General features: G+C 33.1%; 1 long non-coding RNA gene across 1 annotated transcript; it reads right to left on the reverse strand.

Moving 5' to 3' along the window:
- Window positions 1-397: 397 nt before the first annotated feature.
- On the reverse strand, window positions 398-3300 carry LOC122140658. Its single transcript, XR_006157254.1, has 3 exons — window positions 3196-3300; window positions 2743-2818; window positions 398-772 (listed from the first exon to the last, which is right to left on the reverse strand). It is a non-coding gene; the product is annotated as an uncharacterized LOC122140658 (long non-coding RNA).
- Between the last annotated feature and the right edge of the window lie 8758 nt (window positions 3301-12058).

Raw genomic sequence — 12058 nt, forward strand, 5'->3', positions numbered from 1 at the left:
CTTTGAAAAGGAACATTCAGATCATCATCTGCAACATTCAGATCCTCGGTGGAATGCAAGAGAGATACAGCATCATTGCCTGGACTTTCCACAAAAATTACATCCGTGTCTGAAGCTTGAAAGAAGTCATTCATTCTGCTAAAAGTGGGAAGACTTTGATCCTGGTTATTACTGTGTAAGTCGTCCATTGTGTCTGATATTTCCACTTCACTTTCTGTTTCCTCTTCCCTCTCCACCTTTTTTGTTGTCAGGTAGAACCTCATCATTGTGAGCTTGGATGCATTATACATTTCCCCCACTGTACTTTCTTTATCTAGTGACACTTCCTGATAATTTGTTAGATCCAATTCAAACTCAGAAATACTCCCATGAGAATTTTTTCCATTTGGGGAAAAACAAACGAATTGCCTCCTCCATCAGTTCGTCCCTTTTCCAGTCTTTTGGCACACTCAACTTCCTTGTTCCCCCTCCTTTTTTTGCTCTCATTTGAACAAAGCCCTGCCCATCATAGTGCATCCACCCAATCTCAACTTTTCTTACAGTACGCTGAGAATTGTTTTTTTCTAGTTGTTTGGGTTTCAGTTTGTGAACTGTCAGTTTTTTGTCTTTTGCTCAATTTTGATTTGAGGCGCTCAAACAGCTTTGACTTCCTGCAAGTTGGCTCACTTTCTTGCCTCCTGCAAAACCCCATCACTGCGAGTCTGTCTCCATATGAAGGAAAATAGCTTCTCATCTGGTCATCAGTCATTAGCAGTAGGACACTGACATCAATCTGCAAAAAAATATATTTTTTTCAGTATTATGCAATACTTAAACCAAAAATGGATTATAGTCATACAATTGACCATAGGCACAGTTACTTCCTGGTTTTAGATAAGCCGGCTCAGTCATTTCCGGTCAACTGTAAAAATCAGCTACGGAGTGCCCTTTGCGCAGTTTCTGTACATAATCCATTCACAATTTGAAGAAATTTAGAATGTTTTTTCTAAGAGGACCAAACGGCCACCTATACTGTTTCGAGAATGACAAACGCAAGTGTAAAAAATAAATTGTTCTGGGGCTAATTGCTATGACTGACAGTGATAATGGAATGAAATATCTGATGATTCAAAGTCAAAAATAGAGCTGTGCATTAAGTGAGTCAGACTAAATTTAGAGTAACAAAACTACAGCAGTAACAAGTCTGTGTTGGCTGAAAATATTTAGCAGCTTTTACAGTTAAAGATAAAACTTAAATATAGTTGTTAAATTAAATCTAAAAATATTTCAAAATATGTAATGCATTATTTAATTGTTATACCATTAATAATTAACTTAATTTGTATATAACTAGTTAAGTATTTAAATACATATACTTATGCTATACTTTATATTTCAATACAGTAAAAGTACTAAACTAAAATGTTATTAATAAATTATTATTTACTGATAATTTCTCATACATCTGAGGTGTAGCAGTTTGAATGCATTGTATAATACAAGTGTTTGCTTGTGTAAATTTATTAAATGTGTTCATCTTTCCCACAGGAGTACTCATTATATGTTTAATCTAAGTATGGCTCTGCTGTTAGTAACTTAATCACACTTTAGTTTGGGGACCAATTTCTCACTATTAACTTAATATAAACAATGACTTTTGCCTCAATAAACTCCTAATTTGCTTCTTAAGTTTTGGTATGGGGTTTAAGATTAAGGGATCTAAAATATGGTCATGCAGAATAAGGCATTAATATGTGTTTTATAAGTACTAATAAACAGCCAATATCCTAATACTATGCATGTAGTTAATATTAATATGCATAAGCAACTAGTTAATATTGAGAATTGGTCGCTAAACTAAAGCGTCTAGTTATTTAAAGCTCTACAAAAACAGTCTGTGATGCTGCTTGATACTGAAAATTGGTACTTACTATTATTTTAATCAACTGTCATAATCATATAAACATACTGGTTTCTAGTGAAAATAGTTTTACCATTTACTGCACTTTGTTATTCTTCTAGATATAGCGGCTAATGAATTGGAACCCTCACACATTCATAGAAAATATCTTACATGCACATTACAAAATCAAGTAAATATTTCTTCACAAGAGTTCTCTCTCATCCTACTCATCAGTCTTAACATTTCTGTGCTTGCATGATACCTGGCTCCACTTGCTGAAATGACATTCTTATTTTGAAAGGTGGCAGTAAAAAATACATGACATGACTGATGGAATGTTATCAGGGAAAATGATTCTCAAATCAGTAAACTGTGATATCCATCATCAGACAATGATTTATCATTAATATTTTACTGGACCACAGCGGTACTTCCATGGGGCTGGGCAGCACATCAACAGAACACTTCCTTGATTTGCATGTTAAGGGGCATGCAGAGGAAAATTTTTATATCACGAATGGGGTGGTATCAAATTCTCTGGCTTTTCAAAAAAGGTGCAAAACACAAAATTCATATTTCAAACTGAGATGTGAACTTTTGAGGTATAAAACCTGCAGAATATTTTAATTGAATAGCATCCTCTATACAGATTTTTATTTTCCATTTCATGACCCCCTTTAAAACATATATTTTATAAAATAAACTCTAAATAATTCTTATAAGAAATAAAACTGTAAGTAGACTTAAATCAAATGTGGGCTTAAATTGGTCATTTCCTTTAATTTATGACTATTGTTATTTTTAGGTGAACTGTCCTCTTAATTTATTCAGTGGGTTAAATGTGTTTGTTTCAATATTACCTTGTCGTCCTCCAGCCTTTTTATGGTGGTTTCTGGAATATTCCTTTCCCTCAGAAAAAAGATTAATTCGTCCATCCTGCAATGATAGTTTAATGGAAATTAATAACATAAGCAGAGTGAGGCTGGTAGGCCAATATTAAACCATAGACCGAGTATGTAAGCCAGAAAACCGAAATGGTTTTCTGGCTTATGGTTAATATGTGCCGTGCGTATCAAAGCAAGCCCTGTATGCAAACCTTATTTCACTCAGTTTTTATGCAATGATAGAAAACTACTTAATTTTCCATAAAACCAACAATTAACATCCAACATTAAACTAACGTTACATGAGCTAGTATACCATAGTACGCGCTAGTTACCAAACATTCAGATTTTATACTTGCCCAGAGTCTTCTATAATAACATACGTAAATCGTAAAAGATTATCATACCAAAGAGTAAATATGACCATACCTTGTCGTCGGTTAATGGCATATAAAGCTCTGTTTACGATAAAAAGGTAAGGAAACTGCCGCGTTCTGTCTCTGTTCTTCTGTTCAATCTCGTGGTTTCCTATAGTGCTTTGCGAGAAAGTGTGGCTATTCAAGAGAAAAAAAGTCATAATTGTGAGATATAAACTCACAATTGCGAGAAAAAAAGTCAGAATTCTGACTTTATAACTCGCAATTGCGACTTTTAATCTCACAATTCTGACTTTATTTCTCGTAATTGTGAGTTTATATCAGGCAATTCTGACTTTATTTCTCGTAATTGTGAGTTTATATCAGGCAATTCTGACTTTATTTCTCGTAATTGTGAGTTTATATCAGGCAATTCTGACTTTATTTCTCGTAATTGTGAGTTTATATCTCGCAATTTTATTTCTCGTAATTGTGAGTTTATATCAGGCAATTCTGGTTTTATTTCTCGTAATTGTGATTGCGTGATACAAACTCGAAATTGCGAGTTATAAAGTCAGAATTGCGAGATATTATCTCTCAATTGTGAGAAATAAAGTCAGAATTGTGAGATAAAAAGTAGCAATAACCTTTTTAATTTTTTATTCAGTGGCGGAAACGGGCTTCCATACAAAACAGACTATCGGGACTGGCAATTCTTTCAATCGAGAATGCACGAAGCCGTGAATTAAACACCACGCTCATCGTGGATGAATTTGCCGAAAGAAAGGCCCGGAGAATGCAACTAAAATGAGTGAGTAGTTTTGTGTTTTTACATTTTTGGCTGCCGTGCCAAAATGACTGAGTAGTTTTATGTTTTTACATTTTGGGCCGCCGTGCCAAGATCAGTAGTTTAAAAGTGTTTAAAAAGGTTTTTTTTATTTTTATTTTTTTTTTGTTTGTTTTTGCACACCTGGCATCCCACTCGAAGTTGTTCTTAAGTTAAGGGGGCCTGTAATTTTTTTTTTTTTTATTTGCATATGGGCCCGGCACTGACTTGCTACGCCACTGTTGAAAAGTATGCATTTTAGGCTATATGGTTGAAATAATATTTTAGTTCAAAACTTTAAGTTCCATTGTTTAAAAAAAAAATGCTTTATTGGCTAACGTTTCATAGACCTTCAAAAACTTGAATTTAAATACTAGCCTATTAAACTATTAAACTATCACTTAAACTGACTTTAAAATCTAAAGGAGTTTATAAGTTAAAAAAGGTAAAATGTCACAATGCATGTTAAATAGTTTTTTTAATGAACAATTCCTGTATAAAATGGGGCAGCAACCTTTATATCAAACCTTTTTAAATCGTCCACAGCTGAGCAAAGCTGGAGACAGATTTGCACCAGAGCGCGTGAAGTGAATGTGATGCACAAAGTCATTTTCAGATGCAATAAAAAAAAAATAATAATAATAATAATAAAAAACCTGGCTATAGATTAGGCCCAGACTCTGTTCCTAAGTAGGCTATATAAATATTATAATTACTGTTACCCTTAGTAACAAATTTTTACCGATTAATCGCCTATTTTCGTTTGCTGCATTTAAAAAAAAAAAAAAAAAAAAAAAACACACGCAAAAAATACATTAAGTTTGTGAGAGGAAAAACATATAGCCTATATAAGTCACGTATAAGTTGCATTTTATTACATTCAGAAATAATAACCGCTGCTGGCCTAATAATGTTATAATGTACCAAAAGGATATTTTTAGTTCCCTTCACTTTACAACAAATCCTTTAAATTTAACAAATTTATCAGAACAAAACAAGATTTAAAAATATATAATTCTAATGGATAAATATAATTGCAGTATATAATAATATAGGCTTAGCTATAAACAAACAAAAAATAATAATAATAATTTAAAGCTACGCATAATGTAAGGTTGGGCTCTCTCATTCAGGACAAATCCAAAAGTTTCCATATTCGTGATGTTGCCCATCCAGTGTAGAAATCCTAGTGTTGGGGAATTTTAGAGTAAAGTGTTAAAGTTGTGGTGTTGAATTTTAGAGGATTAACACTAACTAGTGTAAACAGCCCCCTCTGAACGGTGTTAATACGCAGAGTAACACTGTTGAGTGTTAATAGTCACATCCGGGACATTTGCTCGTGTGCGCGCCTGACCCATCTGAAATATTTTTTACAGACGCCATTTTCTTTGCTCGCGATGCGCGCATATGAGGACGGAATTCGGCGAAATATATTGTATAATCTTACTCATAAAATGTGTTTTGTAATATCATATCGTTTTATAACGACATTTATCTGCTGTGTGCACATAAACTTTTCTCAAGGACATTTCCTTTCACTCGCGATGCGGAACAGACGAGGACGTCATTTATTTTCTATATGGGAAATCGTAAAAGAAGGTTAAGTGTGTTTAATAACATCATGTTGATTTATAGCGATATTTATGTGCTTTACTCCAAAACTTTTTTCTCAAGAGAGATATTTTCTTCCACTCACGATGGGGAGAATACGGGGAATCTGTTTCTTATCAAAGGGAAACACCATAAGTAACGTTAAGTGTTTTTACCTCGTTTACATGTATTTTATAAGATGAATTTACTTTATGATGATATTTAAATGCTGTGCGCGCCTAAACTAGCCTAACGGTTCCTCACAGATTTGAATCGCTGTACAGTGCAGACGCGGTTAGAAAAAGTAAAGACCAGAAGTAAGCGTTTTACCTCATTTAAAATATCTATTTTATCACATCATATTGATTTATAGCGACATTAATATGTTGTGCGCTCCTACACTTTCCTCAGAGAGATATTTTCTTTCACTCGCGAAACGGAGTAGACGAGGAAGTTGGTTTTAGGAAAACACCGAAAGTAAGTGTTTTACTTCATTTACTATATGTATTTCATAAAATAATATTATTTAATAATGATATTTGTATGCTGTGCGTGCCTAGACGATCTGAAACATTTCTCACAGATTAAATTTGATGTCAAATCAAACCACTGTAAACGGCCCAAATCTAACATAGCAATATCAGTAACGTTAACGTAATTGTTTCTTAAGTCTCTCGTGACCAAATTTTGTCATTATATTAAGCATTAATTTAATGAGTTTTCATAATGTTGATTTGTCAATATATTGGATTTGAGTTATTTTTCCATATATATATATATATATATATATATATATATATATATATATATATATATATATATATATATATGTATGTGTATGTTTCATATTTTCATATTTCATATATTTTCATTGCACTTCTGGTTAGATGCTAACTGCATTTCGTTGCCTTGTACCTTACATGTGCAGTGACAATAAAGTTGAATCTAATATATATTAATTTGTATATATTTGAAAATAACTTTTCAGTATACTCAAACTCTCTATACTGCATGAGTTAAATTGTTCACCATTCAAAGTGAATTTGTGCCCTCACAAGACTTGTAATATGACACATAGCATGAATATGAATAGCATGAACTACAGATTAGATATGATTTTTTTGGTATGCTTGTACTGTCCTTTATTCATGTGCTGTCCCATTTATGTGCGTTCATTTTGATAGACAGAGCCCTGCTTCAGCGCAATGAGATTAGCATGGAATTCAGGAATTGCAACCTATTTTCCAGTAAGTCGGACTTTCTTTTTACAACAAAAATATATACATTTACAGTGAGTTAAATGCTTTTACTTAAAGTGTTAAAGTTTAAGTGGGAGTGGATTTCTCACTTAGCTGGAAACTGCAGACATCTTGTCGTCCTGAAAAAAAGAAAGAGACTACTTTCTCCTAGGAGGTCCAAACGCCATTGGCACAGACTTTGTTCAGTGATCAGTAACATACATTCAGCCAGGGCCGTCCTTAGTGGGGTGCAACTGGAGCGGTCGCACCGGGCACCGCACTTGAGGGGTAAACGGACTGGATGAGCCCTCCCTCCGCCAACCCGGGAACGCACCCTACTTCACACCGGGCCCCGAATCAGCTAAGTACGGCCCTGCATTCATGGTTGATGGTAGTGAATAAGATGCTGTGGTTTAAGCAGATAAATGTAAGCACTATAAACCTGATTAAATTGAGAATACATATGGACCAAATACGTTTTTTGTGCCTTTGCACTGATTAGCTTTGATATTGTTTTAATTGTTGTAAAGTATGTTCTTTATATGCACTGAAAACACTGAATGTGAAGACATTTTAGTGCAGTGAAAAAGAGTTACAATGTTTCAATTAAAATAAATAAGTGCAAACATGCATTGTTTTGTGGATTAATTTCTCTCTCTCTCTCTCTCTCTCTCTCTCTCTCTCTCTCTATATATATATATATATATATGTGTGTGTGTTATATAAAATATTTCAAATTTGTAATGTAGTCACTTGGCAAATTTCATCTGCATTACTATTTTAAAATAAGTATTTACATTATTTACATTAAATCAACATAAAACAAATACACTGGGGTTGTGTGATTAATCACCATAAAGTGTTAAATTTGTATACTTAAGAGTGATCATTTCTCAACACCTTGAGTGTTAAATGATAAACTAACGCAGTGTTTGAATAATAAACACTTTCGTCAGTGTTGTTTTAACACTAGCAAAGATGGACCTATATGTTCACCCAGAAAATTATAATTTTAACACCCATGGTGACAAATCTCCCAACATATTTTTGCTGAAGCTTAGCTATTATTCGTAGTTCACGCGTGTTTCAGTATCGATGGAAAAATAATAATTCAAAAATGCAAAGTGTTAGCAGTTTGAAAAATCAAGAATAATAACAGAGTTAATAATAATTATTGCTAAATGCTGGACCGTTCTCTTTTTGCTCTGCATATGGAACCTGAAGATTTTGTTTAAACCAAGAATGAACCGAAATGAAAATGAAATGAAAACATTTAGCTTTTTATGTGTGTGTATATGTATATATATATATATATATATATATATATATATATATATATATATATATATATATATAGGCCTTAGGCCTTATATTTAATGACTGTTTAATAACAATAGCATGCATAAGATCCTTTGTGTAATCATCTTTTTTTATTTTTGATGAGTAGACTGTAGCCTAAGACTATCCCACATTTTGAAATTAACTCACTGTAAATTTTTTAATGTTTTTTTTAAAGATGTTACAATGTTATATCATAATGTTGTTTTACTTCCTCCTTTCATCTCATTTTACAACTACATTCAGTTCGCAATCCGTCCCTTTGCGCCACCTGGCGGTAGTTTCGCGAATGATTTTAGCTGGACAAAAGTGATGCGAACGCCAAAAAAGAGAGAGAGAGTTCGCGAGAGAAACCCAGTGTGTCCGAGATAGAGCGAGATGCGCGAGAGAGACTGAAAATGCGCGTGAAAGAAAGCGACAGTGCGCGAGAAAGACCGAGTGCGTCTGAAAAAGAGCGAACATGAGTGAGAGAGACCAAAAATGCACACGAAGTCATAGCCGTGCATAGAAGGGGAAAGAGTTTGGGGGACTCGGCGCGGTGGCAGTTCACCTCTGGGTCTCTCCCAAATGGAACACCTTGACTTTCTTCCAAATAACGCACATTTCATTCATAATATTATAAGTACAGGCCTATAGGAATTGTGTGAAATGGCTAATAAAAATAGGTAATACAAAACGATTATGTGGTCACTAAGGTGAACTGGTTTAGTCTTGACTTCTGGTCGTGAGTGACAGTGTTGGAAGGATGGGAAATCTGCTGATTGTCCAGTGCCAAATAAACACAGAGATGGACAGGAAAAGGTCAAAGCTATCAGGTGCCCAATTTAGAAAAAAATAAATAAATAAAAAATAAAACAAATGAGAAGAAGAGGAGGAGAAACGAGCAAAAGATAAAGGTATGCAATATGTTCTCTCGGTATGATTATTACGGTATCCATGTCATGAATGAAGGGCTACTGTTAATTGGTGAGTATAACTCTTAAGTTTGTTAGCCTTTTTGCTATGATGCTTGCTATTCTTATACGATAATAATTCGGTTTTAACTCAACAGAGATCTAATTTCACCATAATATTGTGCTTTGCAACAAAACTGTTACAAGTTATTATTTATTTCCATTAGTTTTCTAACGTTAGGCCCTTAATTAGCCCCTGTAATTTTCAAATAATGGTTTCAAAAAATTCGGGTAACTTTCAAAGCTCTTGGTAATTCAACACAACCAAATCGGGGCTACTCTTTTCAAATTGTTATGTCACTGTTTCATATAAACTCATAAACCAAAATTTATGTCATTATGTTAATGGTGTTTTGGTTCTTTAAATTAATTTAATGTTTTTGTGTTAGAGAATTGATTTTTTATTTGTTAAATGTTTTATGTTTTAGGACAAGTGAATATGGAAAATAAATTATACATCAATACATTATGTCAAAACCACAATTTTCATTCCTATGAAATATTAGATATTAATATTTAAATGTTGCAAATTATTACTCCAATTATTACACTTCTTTTTTTCATTAAATGTTGCTCCAAGAACACATTAATATGCAAATTAGAATCAGAATAGTATCCTAACTAAATCATAAACATCAAATACTTGAAAACTCAACTTATTTTGCCTTATAATCGAATATATATATATAACTAAATTGAGACGGAGCGTAAGCATACCCACCCACAGCTTGAACAACACAACACAATGCAAGTGATGGGAAATCAGGTCCAGTAACTTTATTTATTTTGCATTATGTTTTTTTTGGGAAGTTGGTTTTAGTGGACAGTTTTTTTGTTGTTTTATTTCATGGGTTATTTTATGCCCAGGCGTTGACATCATGATATCAAGTCTATCGACCCGGGCCAGGATGAAAATACACATTCATATATATAAAGTCAGTAATCATAACTTTAGTCAGTTAAAACATCATATTCATGACCGGAAAAGTTTACATTGACTAAGCAAGAATTACAGAACATCAGATACTTGGATCTTCTGAGACAGATAATAGACACACAGTGCATTAACATACAGACATCTGTTTCCACATCTCACTGAGAGAATATGTGGGAAAACATCTCTCACAAATGCATTGGTTCCCCCAGCTCACTCAGAATGGTCAATAGTAGAATATACAGCTGCATCACAATTAATTAGAATGTCTTGAAAAAGTTCATTTCAGTAATTCAACTCAAATTGTGAAACTCGTCTATTAAATAAAATCAATGCACACAGTCTGAAGTAGTTTAAGTCTTTGGTTCTTTTAATTGTGATGATTTTGGCTCACATTTAACAAAAAAAACCCACCATTCACTATCTCAACAAATTAGAATACTTCATAAGACCCAAATATAAAAAAAAAAAAAAAAAAAAAAACATTTTTAGTGAATTGTTGGCCTTCTGGAAAGTATGTTCATTTACTGTATGTACTCAATACTTGGTAGGGGCTCCTTTTGCTTTAATTACTGCCTCAATTCGGCATGGCATGGAGGTGATCAGTTTGTGTATTTGTAATTAGTTACTTTCCACCTTTATATATTTCACCAAAGAAAATTGTTCCAAATAAATCCATGATGTGTGTCTCTGCAGCAACATAAATCTCTGTTTCCTTTCTGAATGAATTTGTGTTTTTAAACAAATCTTGTGAGTCAATGATTCACTGATCAATTCATAAAAAACACATTTTCTTCCTTCCTTCCTGAATCATTCGTTTTGAAAGAATGGATCTGAATTTTTTTTTCACATTCAAAAGTATCATTCTGTTTATTTATTCCAGTTTTTTATATTTATATCTATTATACATAAATATATTAATCTCATAACATTATTCATGCAGTTTTTAAAATGCAGTGTAGGCTATATGCATGTACAAGTGCGAAACAAATAAAAATAAAAAGTATAGAGTCCTGGATGTTTAATTAGGCCAATACTTGGCACACACACACACAAACACACACACACACACACACACACACACACAAACATGTAGCTGGAAGCAGTGCTTTGAAGTTAAAAATGATGGATTTGTTTCTTACAAAAGAAAACAACAGCACCAACACACAAGTGTCTGAGTCTGACCAGTATACTGTATATTGCTGAAAGTAGACATGTGCCGATATTCGGTAATGCGATATATCACGGTAATGAATATGCACGATATTGTTATCGTGGGCACTTCTTAATACCGAGAATAATTATATATTACAAATTATTCAGAATTTGGAATTTATTTTAAGAACACTTTTCCCATCAACTGGTCAAAATGCACAACACCGCTGTATGTTGCTTTAAAGACGTGTGTGAGCTCTGATGTAAACGAGCAAGAGAAGCACATGGAGGAACACGTGAGAGACGCGCTGAATGAAAGCACATTCACTCGTTGACAGCAGATGGCGCTAAACTGCAGAAAATGCAGCGCTTACCCTGGAAACCCCATAAATAAAAGCAGCTGCTACTTTCTAAACATTTAAATAATATAAAATAATATTTATATATTGCCATAAAAATTTTCCATTTTAATCTGGACTACAACATGCCCTAGATATTGTTTGAAGGTGTTTTGATTCTTTATTGTTCATTAACACTTTACATTAGGGCTTCATTAGTTAACAAACTGCCAATGAAAAATTCTTCTGAACATTCATTAATCTTAGGTATTCCATTATTTAATAACACATTGTTAAAATCAAAAGTTGCAACTTTGTTGTTTAATGAGCTAACATGAGCTAAGACTTGTATTTTTTTTTAACAAAGATTAGAAACTTCTGTAGCAAATGTAGCTATTGCTCATTGTGAATGTTAATGCATTAACTAAGGTTAACTAATGAGGTCTTATTGTAAAGTGATATGGTTCTTTAAACTTCTTTTGCACTTTAATCAGTGTAAAACTTTTAACTTTAAATATTTTTTGTATTGCTTTATTGTATTTAAATGTTTTGTTATAAGAAAAA

The sequence above is a fragment of the Cyprinus carpio genome, chromosome B19, assembly GCF_018340385.1.
Source record: "Cyprinus carpio isolate SPL01 chromosome B19, ASM1834038v1, whole genome shotgun sequence".
NCBI lineage: Eukaryota > Metazoa > Chordata > Actinopteri > Cypriniformes > Cyprinidae > Cyprinus > Cyprinus carpio.